The sequence below is a fragment of the Macaca fascicularis genome, chromosome 16, assembly GCF_037993035.2.
Source record: "Macaca fascicularis isolate 582-1 chromosome 16, T2T-MFA8v1.1".
Taxonomy (NCBI): Eukaryota; Metazoa; Chordata; class Mammalia; order Primates; family Cercopithecidae; genus Macaca; species Macaca fascicularis.
In genome coordinates this window covers 82,192,344-82,209,847 of record NC_088390.1, presented here as the reverse complement: position 1 = coordinate 82,209,847, position 17,504 = coordinate 82,192,344, and the positions used below count along the sequence as shown (strand labels likewise).

At 45.8% G+C, this 17,504-nt stretch overlaps 1 protein-coding gene and 1 long non-coding RNA gene across 10 annotated transcripts in view; both read right to left on the bottom strand.

The window, feature by feature from the left end:
* Window positions 1–17,504, bottom strand: part of UNK (unk zinc finger) — a 43,278-nt gene that overhangs the window by 23,802 nt on the left and 1,972 nt on the right. The gene's annotated exons all lie outside the window — the stretch shown is intronic.
* On the bottom strand, window positions 9,553–11,983 carry LOC141408857 (uncharacterized). The gene is made up of 3 exons (XR_012426173.1): window positions 11,724–11,983; window positions 11,262–11,430; window positions 9,553–10,304 (listed from the first exon to the last, which is right to left on the bottom strand). It is a non-coding gene; the product is annotated as an uncharacterized lncRNA (long non-coding RNA).

The following is a 17,504-nucleotide window of genomic DNA, read 5'->3' as shown; positions in this document are numbered from 1 at the left end:
AAAAAAAAAAAAAAAAGACATCTATGCTGAAAAAAATTCATCAGCATTATCAGATGAAGCACTTATCACAATATTCCCAACTCGTAAAAAAGCAATGGTCAGAAAAAAATTTTTAGGTCAGGTGCAGTGGCTCACTCCTGTAATCTCAGCACTTTGGGAGGCCAAGGCGGGCAAATCACTTGGGGTCAGGAGTTTGACACCAGCCTGGCCAACATGGAGAATCCCGTCTCTACCAAAAATAAAAAAAAAATTACCCAGGCGTGGTGAGTCACACCTATAATTCCAACTACTTGAGTGGCTGAGGCATGAGAATCACTTGAACCAGGGAAGTTGAGGTTGAAATGAGCTGAGATCGCACCACTGTACTCCAGCCTGGGCAACAGAGCAATCTCCAAAAAAAAAAAAAAAGGTGGGGGCCGGGTGCAGTGGCTCGCGCCTGTAATCCCAGCACTTTGGGAGGCCAAGACGGGCGGATCGCAAGGTCAGGAGTTTAAGACCAACCTGGCCAATATGGTGAAATCCCGTCTCTACTAAAAATACAAATTAGCCAGGTGTGGTGGCAGGTGCCAGTAGTTCCAGCTACTCAGGAGGCTGAGGCAGAAGAATCACTTGAACCCGGGAGATGGAGGTTGCAGTGAGCTGAGATCACGCCACTGCACTCCAGCCTGGGTGACAGAGCGAGACTCTATCTCAAAAAAAAAAAATAAAATAAAATAAAATAAAATTGGCTGGGCACGGTGGCTCACGCCTGTAATCCCAGCACTTTGGGAGGCCGAGATGGGTGGATCACGAGGTCAGGAGATCGAGACCATCCTGACTAACATGGTGAAACCCCGTCTCTACTAAAAATACAAAAATTAGCCGGGCGCGGTGGCGGGCGCCTGTAGTCCCAGCCACACGGGAGGCTGAGGCAGGAGAATGGCGTGAACCTGGGAGGCGGAGCTTGCAGTGAGTGGAGATCGCGCCACTGCACTCCAGCCTGGGAGACAGAGCTAGACTCCGTCTCAAAAAAAAAAAAAATTAAAGGAATATTCCTTTCTTTTTCTTTCTCTATCACCAGGCTGGAGTGCAGTAGTGTAATCACAGCTCATTGCAACCTCAACTCCTGGGCTCAAGTTGTACTCCTGCCTCGGCCCCCCCAAAGTGCTGGGATTACAAGCATAAGCCACCATGCACAGTCACAGCTATCTTTATTATTAGATGCTTTGCCACCGAATGTGTTAACAAAATAATCCACATGCCACCGAGCCTTAAAAGTGTAATACTTGAAGTGCATTTTTCTCTTCCTCTCTTCTTTTGACATAAGAGGTATGCAACAGTGATGAAGAATGTATAAAATGTGGTATGCTGGCCAGGCACAGGGGCTCATGCCTGGAATCCCAGCACTTTGGGAGGTCGAGGTGGGCGGATCAGAGGTCAGGAGATCAAGACCATTCTGACTAACACAGTGAAACCCCATCTCTACCAAAAATACAAAAAATTAGCTGGGTGTGGTGGCGGGCGCCTGTAGTCCCAGCTACTCGGGAGGCTGAAGCAGGAGAATGGCATGAATCCGAGAGGCAGAGCTTGAAATAAGCCCGATTGCGCCACTGCACTCCAGCCTGAGCGACAGAGCGAGGCTCCGTCTCAAAAAAAAAAAAGTGGTATGCTGATACGTGCAGCAATGTGAAGCAATGAGCATCACATATAGTCAGTCTCCTGTTGCAACTACTCAACTCTGCCACTGAAGGGCACAAGCAGCCAGGACAATAGAGAAACGAATGAGCGCAGGTTCAAAGGAAGCTTTATTTATTTTTTATTTTTTATTTTATTTATTTATTTTTTTTTGAGACAGAGTCTCGCTCTGCCGCCCAGGCTGGAGTGCAGTGGTGCGATCTCTGCTCACTGCAAGCTCCGCCTCCTGGGTTCATGCCATTCTCCTGCCTCAGTCTCCCAAGTAGCTGGGATTACAGGCACCCGCCACCGCGCCCAGCTCATTTTTTGTATTTTTGGTAGAGACAGGGTTTCACTTTATTAGCCAGGATGGTCTCGATCTGCTGACCTCGTGATCCGCCCAACTCAGCCTCCCAAAGTGCTGGGATTACAGGCGTGAGCCACCATGCCTGGCCCAAAGGAGGCTTTATTTAGGGACTCTTTGAAATTCATATAATCGTCACATCACGAAATGTCATTTTTTTCAGTCACTGAAAAAATGTGAAGGGAGGGCACAGTGGCTCATGCGTGTAATCCCAGCACTCTGGGAGGCCAAGGCAGTGGATTGCTTGAGCTCAGGAGTTAGGAAATCAGCCTGGGCAATGTGGCAAAACCCTGTCTCTACCAAAAAAGTACAAAAATTAGCCAGGTGTGGTGGTGCACACCTATAGTCACAGCTACTCAGAAGGCTGAGGCAGGAGGATTCTTTGAGCCTGGGAGGTCAAGGCTGCAGTGAGCCAAGACTGTCCTACTGTGCTCTAGCCAGGAGGATAGACTGAGACCTGTCTCAAAAGAAAGTGGGCCATAAAAAAGCAGGCAGCAGGCTGGATTTGGTATGCAGGCTGGTTTGCCGACCTCTGCTCTACACTTGGGTATTTTTGTCTTCTTTTCCCCTTTTTGTGGAGAAAGGGGTCTCACTATATTGCCCGAGCACATCTCGAACTCCTGGGCTCAAGCTATCCTCTGGCCTCTGCTCCCTAAGTGCTGGGATTACAGGTGACCTCTGCTCTAAACAGTTGATATGCCTCATCGCATCACACCCTTACATCTCCATACTTTTGATCATGTTGTCCCCTGGGTCTAGATCACCCTGAGGGTTCCCTGACCCTGCCTGCCCCCTCTTCCATGTTCCTACTACACTATGTGAATACTGCTGGTACAGCCACCACAGTGGATTCTGACTGTTTTATACACTGCCACATCTATCATCTTTGTACCCCTGCACAGAGCTGACCCACAGCAGGTGTCTGAGAGGTGTAGAAGTGAAAAGAAAAGCAAAAAGCATACCAAGTGGTACAAGCCTGGTATAAAGCAGCTCTGCACGAACCCAATAAAACACAGAGAAGCAGCTCCAACCTCTGACTTAGATACTTCTCCTGGCAATTAACTCAGCAAGCTCTCTATTCCACATCATGTCTGCTCAGCTTTGTTCCTCACCTGAACACTAACATTGAGATCTTCCGCCTCACACACAGAGTCAGTTGCTGGCATTTGGCTCCTCTTTTGTCATTGGTGCTGAGAATGTGCAGAGACCATTACAGATCTACTTTTTGAAAAAAGAGTCTCATTCTGTCACCCAGGCTGGAGTGCAGTGGTGCAATTACAGGTCACTGCAACCTCCCAGGCTCGAGCAATCTTACCACCTCAGCCTCTCGAATAGCTGGGACTATAGGCACCTGCCACCCCACCCAGCTAATTTTTATATTTTTTTATAGAGATGACATTGCCCAGGCTGGTCTCAAACTCCTGACCTCAAGCAACCCTCTTTAGTCTCTCAAAGTGCTGGGATTACAGGCATGAGCCACCATGCACAGCCACTACAGATTAATTCCTGTTTCTATTTCCTCCAACAACCAATGGGTATCATGATGACTACTGGCAAAAGCTGGGTACCAGTCAGACATGGTGGCTCATGCCTGTAATCCCAGCACTTTCGGAGGCCAAGGCAGGTGGATCACCTGAGGCCAGGAGTTTGAGATCAACCTGGTCAATATGGCAAAACCCCGTCTCTACTGAAAACACAAAAACTAACCGTGGTTTGGTGTAGTGCCACATGCCCGTAATCCCAGCACTCTGGGAGGCCAAGGTGGACAGATCACCTGAGATCAGGAGTTCAAAGACCAGCCTGGCCAACAGGGCAAAACTCCATCTCTATTAAAAATACAAAAATTAGGCCAGGCGTGGTGGCTCATGTCTGTAATCCCAACACTTTGGGAAGCTGAGGTGGGGGGGATCACCTGAGGTCAGTTCGAGACCAGCCCGGCCAACATGGCGAAACCCCGCCTCTACTAAAAAATACAAAAATTAGCTGGGTGTGGTAGCATGCACCTTTAATCCCAGCTACTCAGGAGGCTGAGGCGGGAGAGTCACTTGAACCCAGGAGGCCCAGATTGCAGTGAGCCAAGATCCCCCCATTGCACTCCAGCCTGGGCGACAAGAGCAAGACTGTCTTAAAAAAAAAAAAAAAAAAAAAAAAAGAGCTGTGGTCAATCTTCTTGTGGAGTGCATGTCTGCATGAATGTCCACCTGTATGTTTTATGTTTGTTTATAATCTGATTTGGACAAACCTACAGATTTGAGTACAGAGACATATAGGCAAGACAATGATGAATTCCAGACAACCAAGACGAGCCAACAGGGCCAGGCGCGGTGGCTCATGCCTGTAATCCCAGCACTTTGGGAGGCCGAGGCGGGTGGATCATGAGGTCAGGAGCTTGAGATCATCCTGGCTAACAAGGTGAAACCCTGTCTCTACTAAAAATACAAAAATTAGCCAGGCATAGTGGTGGGTACCTGTAGTCCCAGCTACTCAGGAGGCTGAGGCAGGAGAATGGCATGAACCCGGGAGGTGGAGCTTGCAGTGAGCCAAGATTGCGCCACTGTACTCCAGCCTGGGCAACAGAGCAAGACTCCATCTAAAGAAAAAAAAAAAAGACAAGCCAACAGAAAGAGGTGGCGCTGCAACACCAGATTTGCTCAGGACTTGGTGAATCCCAGAACAGTGAACAGCAAGGTGTAAGCCCAACAAAAGGGACAAGAGATTGAGCCGGTAGAATAACTCACTCTGGATGCCACTCAGCCTCGGGACATGGGCCATGAGTTTTCAAGATGGAGTGGCCAGTGAGGAAGCACCTGTTCCTGCAGCTCCTGCTGCTCTCCTGGCCATTCCAGCCTGGGGGACAGAGCAAAACTCCGTCTCAAAAACAAAAACAAAAAACAAATATATACAAGCTTTAACTTGAATACAGGGTCTTTTTTAAATGCAAGACAAAGTCCTGATCTTAAACATTCTTTACTGAAATCTAACCACAATATGATAGGATTCTGCAACAAGCACAAAAGGAAAGGAAAAACAAAAAGCCAAAAAACCCCAGTCATTGTTGAAGATTATTTGTAGTATCCAAAGGCTCAAATAATGCTTCTCTGTAATCTCCTGTTTTCCATGTTAACACTTCCGTGTACCTACTTCTTTCCTTCCCCCACATATAACTCCTAAAAAGAAATGTAGTCACTGAGGCCATAATTCATGGCTTATCCAAGGTTCTTTAAGTTTGAGAATAAAGTATGTTTTACCCTCAAAGAGAATACTGTAAGAGCATATGAGCTGTAAATTAAAATTCTAATTATTCATCCAAGTATGTATATGTTTCTTACAAGCTGCTAAAAATCTTTCCTTATTTTTGCAAATCTGAAAGGTAAACTACTATCAGTTCTACATTCGATATTTATTTATTTATTTTTTTTTTTTTGAGACGGAGTCTTGCTGTGTCTCCCAGGCTGGAGTGCAGTGGCGTGATCTCGGCTCACTGCAAGCTCCGCTTCCCGGGTTCACACCATTCTCCCGCCTCAGCCTCCCAAGTAGCTGAGACTACAGGCGCCCGCCACCACGCCCGGCTAGTTTTTTGTATTTTTAGTAGAGACGGGGTTTCACCATGTTAGCCAGGATAGTCTCGATCTCCTGACCTCGTGATCCACCCGCCTCGGCCTCCCAAAGTGCTGGGATTACAGGCTTGAGCCACCGTGCCCAGCCCTACATTCGATATTTATAAGGATATATGTACACATTCCGACACCAAACATGACCCAGAAACCATACAACTTTCTAATAGTAACCACATTGGTGGGAGTTACTAAAAATGGCTTTTAGTTTAGGCTGGGTGTGGCGTCTCAGGCCAGCACTTTGGGGAGCAGAGGACGGAAGACTGCTTGAGGTCAGAAGTTCCAGACCAGCCTGGCAACATAGTAAGACCCTGACTTCACGAAACAAATCTAAAAATAAAAAATCAGTCAGGTGTGGTGGTACAGGCCTGTAGTCCCAGCTACTCAGGAGGCTGAAGTGAGGATCATTTGAGCCCAGGAGTTCAAGGTTGCAGTGAGCTATGATTACGTCACTGCACTCTAGCCTGGGTGACAGAGTAAGACTGTATCTCCCCCCCCCCAAAAAAAAAAAGCTTTAAAAAATAAGGGAAAATAAAGCTATAATTGGTGGTAGGTAAATATTTGGATGGATCTGACACACTACACAGCTACAGAGATGTGGCTTCCAAATCTTCTAAAGTGATCCTGATTTAGAACATTCTCTCTGACAGAAAAAGCAAGCTCAGGGAGTATTATTCAGGCAAATAAAGTGTCTAGTGAATTTCTAAGTGTGTCTGAACCTCCTTTGATCCCACACTGGCCTTTAGTCAGAGTAAACACAATATGATCTTATGGCCACTATGAAGCCCCTAGATGCAATGAAACTCCCGACCGCACCTGTGCACACACGCATGTGCACACACACACAGCAACCCACAGTTCAGGTGCTACGCGCACTCAAGCAAGTCAGTGTTTTACAGTGGGGGAGCCAATCACTGGCAATTATTTCAGCCCACTTTTCACTGGGGCTCACTGGAACATTCTGACACCTGTGAGCTGTCCTGCCCCAAGAACTAACAAGAGCCAGGAAGGTGTGCAACTAGTCTGTGTGTCCATGGTCCCTTCTTTTTTTTTTTTTTTTTTTTTTTGAGACGGAGTCTCGCTGTGTCTCCCAGGCTGGAGTGCAGTGGCGTGATCTCGGCTCACTGCAAGCTCCGCCTCCCGGGTTCATGCCATTCTCCCGCCTCAGCCTCCCGAGTAGCTTAGACTACAGGCGCCCACCACCACGTCCGGCTAGTTTTTTTTTTGTATTTTTAGTAGAGACGGGGTTTCACCATGTTAGCCAGGATAGTCTCGATCTCCTGACCTCGTGATCCACCCGCCTCGGCCTCCCAAAGTGCTGGGATTACAGGCTTGAGCCACCGCGCCCGGCCGGTCCCTTCTTTCTATAATTGTCCCTTTGCCCTATGGGGCCTAGAGCTGGTGAAACTGAGGAAGGTTCATGTAAGGGTCACTCACATCACTGATTTTTTTTTTTTTTTTTTGAGACGAGTCTCGCTCTGTCACCCGGGCTGGAGTGCAGTGGCCAGATCTCAGCTCACTGCAAGCTCCGCCTCCCGGGTTTACGCCATTCTCCTGCCTCAGCCTCCGGAGGAGCTGGGACTACAGGCGCCCGCCACCTCGCCCGGCTAGTTTTTTGTATTTTTTTTTTTAGTAGAGACAGGGTTTCACCGTGTTAGCCAGGATGGTCTCGATCTCCTGACCTCGTGATCCGCCCGTCTCGGCCTCCCAAAGTGCTGGGATTACAGGCTTGAGCCACCGCGCCCGGCCCACATCACTGATTTTAGAGAATATTCAAGAGTACAAAAAAGCCCCGTTCATTCTCCCCCAAATCATATAATACCTTGACTTTATTCAAAGTTTTTCTGGCCGGGCATGGTGTCTCACACCTGTAATCTCGGCACTTTGAGAGGCCAAGACGGGCAGATCGCTTGAGGCCAGGAGTGTGAGACCAGCCTGGCCAACAAGGTGAAACCCCATCTCTACTAAAAATACAAAAATTAGCTGGGTGTGGTGGCATGTACCTGTAATCCCAGCTACTCAGGAGGCTGACACACTACAATCGCTTGAGCCCAGGAGGCGGAGGTTGCAGTGAGCTGAGATCATGCCACTGTACTCCAGCCCAGGCAATAGAGCAAGACCCTATCTCAAAAACTGGCCGGGCGCGGTGGCTCAAGCCTGTAATCCCAGCACTTTGGGAGGCCGAGACGGGCGGATCACGAGGTCAGGAGATCGAGACCATCCTGGCTGACACGGTGAAACCCTGTCTCTACTAAAAAATACAAAAAACTAGCCGGGCGAGGTGGCGGGCGCCTGTAGTCCCAGCTACTTGGGAGGCTGAGGCAGGAGAATGGCGTGAACCCGGGAGGCGGAGCTTGCAGTGAGCTGAGATCCGGCCACTGCACTCCAGCCTGGGTGGCAGAGCGAGACTCCGTCTCAAAAAAAAAAAAAAATAAAAATAAATAAATAAATAAATAAAACAAAACAAAAAACCCACAAAGTTTTTCTGTACATAGTTAGCCTGAAAAAGCTAGCCTGGAAAACCTCCAGTTTTATGACTTTAGTAATATGTTTAAACTAACATGTTCTTTGTACAGTTTTCTTTTTTTTTTTTTTTTTTTTTTGAGACGGAGTCTCGCTCTGTCGCCCAGGCTGGAGTGCAGTGGCGCGATCTCGGCTCACTGCAAGCTCCGCCTCCCTGGTTCACGCCATTCTCCTGCCTCAGCCTCCCGAGTAGCTGGGACTACAGGCGCCCACAACCGCGCCCGGCTAATTTTTTGTATTTTTAGTAGAGACGGGGTTTCACCGTGGTCTCGATCTCCTGACCTTGTGATCCGCCCGCCTCGGCCTCCCAAAGTGCTGGGATTACAGGCGTGAGCCACCGTGCCCGGCTTGTACAGTTTTCTGTACAACAAAGTATTTGGCCCTAAACTGAGTGGGTCAGTTTAGAACATACATCCATCATATAAGATACAAGCAGTATGATGGAGGCGCTACAAAGACTGGAGAATGAAATAAGAATTCAAGTGGATGTGGAAGAGAGAACTGTTCTCTGAAGATGCTGCTGCCCCGTGCATGCCCTAGGAACTGAAGAATCTATTTTAGTGTGGATGCAACTAAAGAAGGCATTCAATCAGGGCTGTTGAAGCAAGGAGCAATGCAACTGAAAGCAGTGACACAGCCCAGTTCAAATAATGGTGAACAGTACCTACACTGTGCTAAGTGTCAAGCACTGTTTTAAGCACTTTACATATATGAACTCATTTATTTCACCCTTATAACAACCCCATGAGACAGGGAATATTCCTATTCTCAGGAAACTGATACACAAAGAGGTAAGTCACTTGCCCAAGATCTCACAGCTAGTAACTGACAGAGCTGGGCCTCAAATCCAGGTGGTGTGACCCTGGAGTCAGTACTCCTAACTACCATGCTGACTGTTAAGAAATGCTTAATTTCTTTTCTTTTCTTTTTTTTCTTTCTTTTTTTTTTTTTTTGAGACAGAGTTTCGCTCTTGTTGCCCAGGTTGGAGTGCAATGGCGTGATCTCGGCTCACTACAACCCCCGCCTCCTGGGTCCTAGTGGTTCTCCTGCCTCAGTCTCCCTAGTAGCTGGGATTACAGGTGCCTGTCACCACGCCCAGCTAGTTTTTTGTATTTTTAGTAGAGACAGGGTTTCACTATGTTGGCCAGTCTGGTCCTGAACTCCTGACCTCAGGTGATCCACCCACCTCAGCCTCCCAAAATGCTGGGATTACAGGCGTGAGCCACCATGCCCCGCTAACTAAGCATTTCTTAACTGAGCTAAAGGAAAAACAAGAGTAGTAGCAAATAAGCCTCAGTGACTCTCTGAAAGCTGTTTAGAACATGTCGGAGAGTTTCGCACAGGCCATAACTACAATACCATAAAATAAGTTGCTGAAATAAAAACAGAAATGTTCACTTTAGCATGCTCTACTGGATATTTAATATACATTTTTTGTGTTCATTGTAAAGTACTCTTACTTCAATAGTGAAACAGAGGTTAGTTTGTTTTTAATCAGGAAATACAAGTACTGGTCTCTAATTTATACTATATTTAGATAGTCCGATTCACACAAATCCTGAAGTGGCAGGCCGCCAGATGCCTGGCACCTCTTAACAGTAGAAGTGACATCAGAAACATATGGTAATGTTCTTACCAAAATAAATAAATGCTTAGATATAACAACGACTACTTAAAACTTCTAAGTCACAAAACACCATGCTAAAGGTTTTTATCAACCTCTTCTTTACAGAACATAACTACTTCTCTTATGTGGGGGTAGATTTGGGAATAGGCCAAAATTTCATAGGAAGGTGGGACATGGACCTTCCCCCTCCTCATTAGAAGTCATTTTGTCAGGACTTATGGTGGCTATATGGTGTTTCAAATGCTAACAGGAAACAAATGAGTCAACTTATGCACATGAAAAGTAAACTGTGAATAAAGAATAAGAAAGGGGAGGAAACAGTTCAATAAGTTCAGATACAACTTGATGATACTGTCACAGGCTGTCACAGGCCTCAGTATCTTCTTTATGTCCTAAAGAAATTGAGCCACCAACAGGAAAAAAGGTCACCTCACAGAGAATGCTGTGAGATTTTTAAGTTGCTAGACTCCTTTCCATCTTCTCCTTCTCCTCAGCTCTTGATACTGCTGTCAAATTCTACACACTGGCAAAGAAAAAAGGGGTGAAAGTTGAGGGATTTTATAGAGAAATAATAAAAAGTTTGTTGTGATTACTTGAACTAATATAGTATAGCCACTGACATCATTTTAAATCCCTAAAACACATGGCCTGTCCTTAAATGCCCAGGTAAACCTTAAAACATTCACAATACCGGAAGAATGGACTCTATTACATTTTAGTAAAAGCAAACTTCTCTTCCACCTCCCACCCACCCCAGGAAGTAGACGTGATTCATTTTATGAAGGCATTGGTAAAAATCTGCTTGTTCCCTGGAATGGCTATCAAGTTGGAGACGAGGTAAAGTATAATTACCAACACCTAGGAGTCTCAAACTTGTTTTCTGAATACATATCTCTTATCTCAAAACATCTCCACAGACTTATAACATGGGGGCATTCAACTACAATAGATACACAGGGCCTAAGCCACTGAGAAAGCTGGGAAAAGGGCACCAAGGAGCTTTGTGCAAACCACAGACTTTCCCACACTATTGCTGCTGAGCCTTGGCAATAGGCCATGCACCTGAAGCCCTCTCTATTGTAGGAGGGACTCATATACACTGATTTTTTAATTAACTTTTTAAAAATCTGATATATAATTCAGAGAGCACACAAACTCACCACTTGTAAGTGTACATTTCAGTGGTTTTTAGTGTTTTCACCCGTGTTATGTAACCTTCACCATATCTAATTCCAGAACATTTCCATCACCCCCAAAATCACCCTGTACCTATTACCCCATGCACTTTCTCCACAGATATCTCTGTTGCCTATGCAGGTATTTTAACATGACTGGCTGGGGTGAATCTATAGAGTATCCATACAGTAAGAAAACAGAAGCTCTGCTGTCCAGAGGGATACTACACCTAAATTCTCGGCATTGTTAGCAATTAGGCTAATGTAATTTTTATAGATTGGCTAAGAATGGCAGAGAAACTTACATTCAACATCCATCTTCACATAACAATTAGTGTGACCCAAATTCATCCAAGATGTTAAAAGAAGGGAAGACAATCTACTAGGATTAGCCATAACTGTCCATAGTTGCAATTTCAAAACATAGAAGATGCATACGGATAGTGGGAAAACCTCCTTTAGTATCAACCATAGCTGGATTAAAAAAAAACAAAAACAAAAACAAAAAACTTAATCATTAAGCAAATATTGCCCAGTGTGGGAAAATAATCACTAGACCAGTCCACTATTTAATGTAATGCAGCTTTAAATGCAACCTTACTGTCATCACTCTTGACCTGGAGTCTCTCCTAATGAGAAAAATTACCTTTAGGCAAAGGTCTGGCAGGAAAGCCTGCAGATGTGTGCTGTGCTGCTCAGGCTGTGGCAGGGCTCTAGTTACCTAAGCGTGCTCATGGCTTCTACGACACACAGGAAAGAGACCTCACCTGCAGGCATCAGGGTGTTGAAAAGCGGGAGGACGTGTAGGTCCACGAGGGTATCTTGCTTTTGTGCACTTATCTGGGGTGCTATTTGCAGAGAAGGAGCTCCTTTACAGAGTGTGCCCAAGATGGATTTCTCTAAGTTGCTCTCAGAGTTGTCCAGCTGCCCTCACCAATAAGTCACAGTCTTTGTAGGATGATAGAAACCACCAGTCAAAGCAGATGCATATGGGTTGTGGGGAAGCCTTCTTTAGTATCTAACATAGCTGGATTAAAACAAAAAAACTTAACCATTAAGCAAATCTTGACTTTAATAATTTAGATAACAGCAAATATCAACTAGGTGTTAAGCTTAAGAATCTACCCTTAGCAAGGGCACTTAACACTTGTTAATGGGGATTTTGTGGGATTAAATGAAGGCTACAATGAGCTCCTAATTTCTGTCCTGCAAAAAATCAGTTCTACTTGATAAACAAGTAAATAAGATCCAGAAGTGTTTCTTGGTAATGTAACTCGTTCTCGCTGAGGTTGCTTAGTAACGCTTCCAATGACTTCTGTTGTGCAACAAGTAGTACTCTACTAACTCTTGTACGATTTTATTGTAATTTGCAATAATGACTTAAATACATATTCATGTCCAGGATTTTCCAAAATACAATCAGATGCAATCAAGTGAAGTTAATGACATTTATATAATACATAAACTGAAAATAGATCTATGGAAGTATTGCTACATTATCTTTGTTTAATTCAATGCCCAGGAAACCAGTCCTAAATTGAAATGATGCCTAGATAGACGAGGCTATAAAGTATTTATTCTCTGTCTACCTATAAGAAATCACCAAGTGGCCAGAAAACTCCTGCAAACCTTCACTAAACTAGAATTTCATTTTCCTTTAACATGAGGGCATTAAGAAGTCTGAGAATCGACTGCAGTCACTGCAGTTGAAGTGATTGGTCTCTGAGGTATACTTCCTCTCATGGGGTGAAAACAATGAGGTCAGAAACTCGGAGAGTTTAATATTTATTTCTTTATTTTTATTTTATTATTTTTTTCAAGCCAGAGTCTCGCTCTGTTGCCCAGGCTGGAGTGTAGGAGCGTGATCTCGGCTCAGTGCAACCTCTGCCTCCTGGGTTCAAGTGATTCTCCTGTCTCAGCCTCCCGAGTAGCTGGGATTACAGGCATGCACCACCATGCCCGGCTAATTTTTGCATTTTTAGTAGAGATACTAAAAATTGCCATGATGGCCAAGTTGGTCCCGAACTCCTGACCTCAAGTGATCCATTCACCTTGGCCTCCCAAAGTGTTGACATTACAGGCGTGAGCCACCACGCCCAGCCAATTATTTATTTATTTTTCAGATACGGTCTTGTCACCCAGGCTGGAGTGCAGTAACATAATCTTGGCTCACTGTAGCCTCAATCTCCTGGGCTCAGGGATCCTCCCACCTCGGCCTCCTGAGTATCCAGGACCACAGGCGCACACCACCACACCTGGCTCGTTTTTTTAATTTTTAGTAGAGAGGAGGTCTTGCTATGTTGCCGATGCTGGTCTGGAACTCCTGGGCTCAAGTGATCCTCCCGCCTCAGTTTCCCAAGTTGAGATTATAGCTACCACACCCAGCTGGATATTTAAGATGGTAGTTTTTCTGTGACCTTTCAAGAATATATATATATATATTTTTTTTTTTTGAGATGGAGCCTGGCTCTGTTGCCCAGGCTGGAGGGCAGTGGCGCGATCTCAGCTCAATGCGACCCCCGCCTCCCGGGTTTAAGCAATTCTCCTGCCTCAGCACGCACCACCACACCCAGCTAATTTTTGTATTTTCTTTTTATGTTTTTGTTTGAGATGGAGTCTAGTCCTGTCACCCAGGCTGGAATGCAATGGCGTGACCTCGGCTCACTGCAACCTCTGCCTCCCAGGCTCAAATGATTCTCCTGCCTCAGCCTCCTCAGTAGCTGGGATTATAGGTGCCCGCCACCACACCCAGCTATTTTTTGTATTTTTAGTAGAGACGGGGGTTTTACCATGTTGGCCAGGCTGGTCTCGAACTCCTGACCTCGTGATCTGCCTGCCTCGGCTCCCAAAGTGCTGGGATTACAGATGTGAGCTACTATGCCATGCTCAGCTATACACTTTCAATAGTATAACTGTTAATACAGCAAAAAGCCAAAAGGTAGCTAAACTTGCAGATACATTTTGAGATGATTGCTACAAAAGTTCTCATTCTTAAATGTTTTTATAAACTCTTCCAATATACAAGACAGTATGTTATTATAAATAAAGCTGAATTAAATTCATTCTTTGTCAAATGAAAAGACAAACTGTCGGCTGGGCACGGTGGCTCACGCCTGTAATCCCAGCACTTTGGGAGGCCTGGGTGGGCGGATCACGAGGTCAAGAGATCGAGACCATCCTGGCTAACACTGTGAACCCCCATCTCTACTAAAAATACAAAAAATTAGCCGGGCGTGGTGGAGAGCACCTGTAGTCCCAGCTACTCGGAGGGCTGAGGCAGGAGAATGGCGTGAACCCGGGAGGCGGAGCTTGCAGTGAGCCGAGATCGCGCCACTGCACTCCAGCCTGGGCAACGGAGCGAGACTCCATCTCAGAAAAATAAATAAATACATAAATAAATAAATAAAAATAAATTAAAAAAAAAAAAAAAAGAAAAGACAAACTGTCTAGTAAAAGGAGGTCACAGGCTGGGCACAGTGGTTCATGCCTGTAATCTCAGCACTTTGGGAGGCTGAGGTGGGCAGATCACGAGGTAAGGAGATCAAGACCATCCTGGCTAACACAGTGAAACCCCATCTCTACTAAAAATACAAAAAATTAGCCGGGTGTGGTGGCAGGTGCCTGTAGTCCCAGCTATTCAGGAGGCTGAGGCAGGAGAGAATGGCGTGAACCCAGGAGGCAGACCTTGCAGTGAGCTGGGATCGTGCCACTGCACTCCAGACTTGGTCTCAGGGAAAAAAAAAAAAAGAGGTCACATGGTTTTTGTCTTGGAAGAATAATAATACATATACATGATCGTTTTACTAAGTGCTAAGCAAATACTTGGAGCTGTACAATAGAGGAACTTCTGACATAACTGTTTTCTAAAAGGACTGGATTCCTCAAGTCCAGCACAAGTGCCTGCTACACCAATTTGCTGAAAGGATTATTCCAAAGTTTCCCTTAAAGCAAGATTATTCAAGAGTTTAGAAAAAAAAAAAAAAAAGAACAAAATTATCCTTCAGACTATGTTATGAATAATCCTCTTGGTTTAGGAAAAGGAGGGCTCAAACTGAGAACTGCAATTTCAGCACAAGATTGAAGGGGCAAGAATGGGAAACGAATGGGAAAGTAATTTTTTGCTTGGTGTATTCAACTTGTGTTTGCCAAGATTGCCGTTATGGTAAATGAGACTCAATTATCACACAAGTGTCTCTGGATTATTGCAAAGACTACTGCATGTTACATAATTTCAAATAACATCAGGTATAAAACTATACAAAATTAATTTACATATAAGAAAGGCCAGGTGAAGTGGCTCACACCTTCTCAGACTCGGCCTTCCCATGCCACTGTACACCAGCCTGGGTGACAGAGCAAGATCCTGTCTCTTGCTCTGTCCAACCAACCTGGGCGACAAAAATAAATAAAAAGCAAAAATAAAAGTGGCTGGGCGCAGGGGCTCACACCTGCAATCCCAGCACTTTGAGAGGCTGAGGCGGGCAGATCACGAGGTCAGGAGTTCAAGACCAGCCTGACCAACATGGTGAAACCCCATCTCTACTAAAAATACAAATAAATAAATAAAAGTTTAAAACGGTAAAAAATTTGACAGGCAGACGGGCACAGTGGCTCACGCCTGTAATCCCAGCAGTTTGGGAGGCCAAGCCGGGCAGATCACAAGGTCAGGAGTTCAAGACCAGCCGGGCCAACATAATGAAACCATCTCTACTAAAAATACAAAAATTAGCCAGCCATGGTGGCATATGCCTGCAGTCCCAGCTACTCAGGAGACTGAAGCAGGAGAATCGCTTGAACCCGGGAGGTGGAGGCTGCAGTGAGCTGAGATCACGCCACTGCACTCCAGCTTGGGCAACAGAGTGAGACTTCGTCTCCAAAAAAAACAAAACAAACCTGACAGGCAAAAACACAAATATTCAAAAGGAGTCTATCCCTGTATTCAAAATGGGATCAATTATTATCAATGAGGCCGGGCGCGGTGGCTCAAGCCTGTAATCCCAGCACTTTGGGAGGCCGAGACGGGCGGATCACGAGTTCAGGAGATCGAGACCATCCTGGCTAACACGGTGAAACCCCGTCTCTACTAAAATACAAAAAAAAATTAGCCGGGCGAGGTGGCGGGCGCCCGTACTCCCAGCTACTCGGGAGGCTGAGGCAGGAGAATGGCGTGAACCCGGGAGGCGGGGCTTGCAGTGAGCTGAGATCCGGCCATTGCACTCCAGCCTGGGCAACAGAGCTAGACTCCGTCTCAAAAAAAAAAAAAAAAAAAAAAAAATTATTATCAATGATCAATTATTATTCCACTCTGTATGTCCATGTGTACCCACTGTTTACCTCCCAAGCAGCTCAAAATCAAACTGCTCCCATCCCCTAACTCCCAAGGGCAATAAATGAATTCACCTTATGGGGGCAGGGGGAAGCAGGTAAAGAGGTATGTGCCTGTAGTCCCAGCTACTCAGGAGGCTAAGGCAGGACTGCTTGAGCCCAGGAGTTCAAGTCCAGCCTAGGTAACATAGTGAGATCACATCTCTCGTTTTTTTTTTTTTTTGGACGGAGTCTTACTCTGTCGCCCAGGTTGGAGTGCAGTGGCACTATCTCGGCTCACTGCAACCTCCGCCTCCTGGGTTCAAGCGATTCTCCTGTCTCAGCCTCCCGAGTAGCTGGGACTACAGGTGTGTGCCACCAGGCCCACCTAATTTTTCGTATTTTTAGTAGAGACGGGGTTTCCATGTTGGCCAGGTTGGTCTCAAACTCCTGACCTCAAGTGATCCACCCACCTCAGGTTCCCAAAGTGCTGGGATTACAAGCATGAGCAACAGCACCCTGCCCATGTCTCTTTTAAGAGAAAAAGAAAAAAAAAGGCTGGGTGTGGTGGCCTCCCAGCACTTTGGGAGGCCAAGGCCCAACAGTAGATTGCTTGTGCCTGCTTGATCACAGGAGTCTGAGACCAGCCTGGGCAACATGGCAAAACCACGTCTCTACAAAAAATACCAAAACAACGTATCCAGGTGTGCCTGTAGTCCCAGCTACTCAGAAGGCTGAGGTGGGAGGATCACTTGAACCAGGGAGGTTGAGGCTACAGTGAGCTGAGATCGTGACACTGCACTACAGCCTGGATGACAGAGACCCTATCTTAAAAAAAAAAAAAAGGAAAAATCAGAGCCAGCAAGTGTGCTGGTTCCATCATATGTGTCCTCATGCTCCCTGCACCTCAGCCCTAGGACGACTAGGGGATGAAGTATGCCAAGTCATCACAGCTTCTGAATGCTGGTAAGTCTAGCAAGAAAGACCACTGATTTCTATCTCTGATTTTTGGAAATAAAAATATAAAACACATACATACGAACAGACAAGGAGATAAGAACACCTACAACCTCCCATCAAGCTTGGCTATTTTACCTACTCCTGCTGATTTCCTAAGACACCTCAAGAGCCAGGTCCCATTACTCTGTACTTACCCACAAGGAATGGAAAGGCAGGGTTTTTTGTTTTTGTTTTTTGAGACGGAGTTTCACTCTTGTCACCTAGGCTGGAGTGCAGTGGTGCGA